Source organism: Coenobita brevimanus, chromosome 4, assembly GCF_032717465.1.
Source record: "Coenobita brevimanus isolate Jiangsu-jjx chromosome 4, ASM3271746v2, whole genome shotgun sequence".
Taxonomy (NCBI): Eukaryota; Metazoa; Arthropoda; class Malacostraca; order Decapoda; family Coenobitidae; genus Coenobita; species Coenobita brevimanus.
In genome coordinates, this window is record NC_136957.1 from 36,615,075 (window position 1) to 36,617,823 (window position 2,749).

The window sequence follows — 2,749 nt, forward strand, 5'->3', positions numbered from 1 at the left end:
CAACGGCTTCAATTTATGTTTATGTATGGCTTGACTAACTATCTGACGTAGCTCATGAACTGGGAGTAAGTCAATTGTGATCTTGCCATCACCAGCATTCGAAATTCCTTGCATAAGCGCCCTGAAACGATCTCTAGAGTTCTCTAATTGTAGTAGAATCGTGTCAATATGTTCTGTGATGATGGAGAAGTGTTGGAAAAGTGTAATGTTTCCCTCCATTTCATTTATTTTATCTACACTCTCGAGAGCTATGTTTTCTGCTTTTTTCAGATTTTTCACAATTGTCTTCATTGCTGAGTTCTGTCCTGTGATAAATTTATCTTGGTATGTTAGTACCTGAGCTATCTTATTAAATTTGTTGTTTATTTCTTTAAGGTCATCCTCTGTAGCCAATCCAAAGATGATCCCAAGAACTGCGCCACCCAGGTCGAACAAACCGCGCTTTTGGCGAGTACGTGTGATGTTGTTCCTGTCGCTCAGTACCTCCGTTCCATAAGATGGGAGATCTTGGATCATGATGAGCATAGTTGACTTTGCCTGTTCTAGTTTCCATTTCGCTAACTTTACCATTTCATTCACTTCCTTGGTGTTATGTGCTTGTGAAACATAATTTCCTATCATGAAGTCCAGAGTTCGCATCGGCGTCGCAAGTCTGTCTAGATAAGTAGGTAATTCATACAAGTAATCTAGACTTATTTCAGTACTCATGACGTCCTTAACGATTGTAGTCGTGGCCGTTGGAGCTATGAGGCAATGTTGTCGTACTATGTGTTGGGGGTCTAAGTGCGCATATCCTCTTGCTATGTAGAGGAGAATCCATAGCATAAGTCCCTTCATCGTAACCTACCGAAAAAAAAAAATCTATTAATTTCCTAATATGGTCATGCTGTGGTCGATGATAGTGATGATGTGCGTTACGGTTGATTGTTATTTCATTTATAGAAGGAGTTTAAATCGATATTTAATTCTCGTAAATGATGTACTGTAGATTTGATTGGAACAGTTGCACCTATGTTCGATTGTTTGGTATATGACCTTAATTTCTTTTTGTAATCATTGTTGTTTTCTTGCTTGGTTTCTGGAGGTACGTTCGCCTGTTCGGTTGTATCCGAGGCTGAATAATTATGTGATAATTCCCTTGAAACTCGTTTTAAATGGTCAATATGAACTTGTTTCTCCTCGCCACTTGAAAGTGACTTAAGAAAGACTTTGTTTGCTTTTATGTTAATTGTAATGCTGTGTTTTTTAAGGCGACTTCTCGTCGTAAAAACACTAGCTACTGAAGCGGGGTCCTCTTTCTAGACTGGAAGTAAAGCACTAACAAAGGAACAGGACATAAAAACCAGGCAGTATACCTTAACACATCTATTACCTAGATCCTACTCGTAACAATACACATAGAATGATATTCAAGATACAGGGACACAGAGATACAGAGTTAACACTTGGCTCCACAGAGTAATCATACACACTACAATAATCACACAGGGAGATTGTGAGTTTCCTATAATAGGGTTTACATGTCACTTGGAGGCAGTATATAAATGGGGTTGTTCACTTTAGGAATAAACAAGGTTGGGAGTCTGGTTTGGGAATATTACTATAAAAGAGGTAGGGTGCGGACAGCGACACTCGACTCTGTCACCTTGTCATGGAGACACGTACGCTTAGCTTTTGACTCGCCCGCGCCGTTACCTCGACTCTCTGATTCTTTTATATGGGGAGGGACTAGGATAATTCACAAAGTTCACTTTCTGCCCTGTTAGCATTGAGTTCTGATGGGCCACTATTGACTACGGTTTCTTGCGGAGTCACTGTCACTGTTTTCCCTGTTTCCTGGGTAATAGTCACTTTAAGTTGCACTCGTAGGTGGGGTGCAGGGAGGCTCTCCCGTCTGGGGGGCCTCGACCTGGGAGGCGGCCCTCGTACTAGGGCCGCGCCGGTGGGGTGCAGGGAGGCCCTTTGGTCTGGGGGGCCTCGACCTGATAGGTGGCCCTCGGGACTGGGGCCAAACAGCCGGAGTATTCGGACCTGCTTCTTCCGACTCCGGGAAGTGAGGGAGCCTGAATCACCTTCGTCGGGAGTTGGAGAGTCTAGCCTGGGCGTCCTGGGACTGCGGGCACCAAGGGGGAGAGGCGCCGTCAGGACTGGACTGCGGCAGCGTCTCCTACGGGGCTCGGACAGGAACAAGGAACTCCCGGGTGTGGGCGGTAAGCCCGATATCGGGCCTTGCCACCACTCTAGTGTCTCCTCCGGGGCTATATTCCCGGGTGGTGACGAAGGGCTCCCCGAAGGGAAAGAGGCTGGAGGAGGACTCACGTTGCCCGTGTCCTCTCGGGTGTGTCTGGAGGCCGGAGCCTGGGGTTGCTTTCCCCTGTCACACACTCTGGCTGTAGCCGTGAACTTGCCCGGCGTACGGGGGACACCTATAGGGTGAACGGGGTCGCCCTTTCGCCGCGGCTTGGGACTGCCGGCGTTGTATTTCTCCCGTAGTAGGAGACAAGCCGGAGTGAGGGGCACAGAGGCCACACTCTCTCCAATACGGATTGAGTCTACCTTCAGGGGATTCTCTACCCTGGTACGTGCCCTGGCCGGAGCCGAGTGTCTACCCATACGAAAAACAACTGCCGGACGAACGGGGTCACCCTCACGCTGCGGCTTGGGACCGTCCACGGGGTGTTGCTTCCGTAATAGGGAAGTGCTACACGTACGGTAGCAGGGGCTCTTTACCCTGATCCGTACTCTGGCC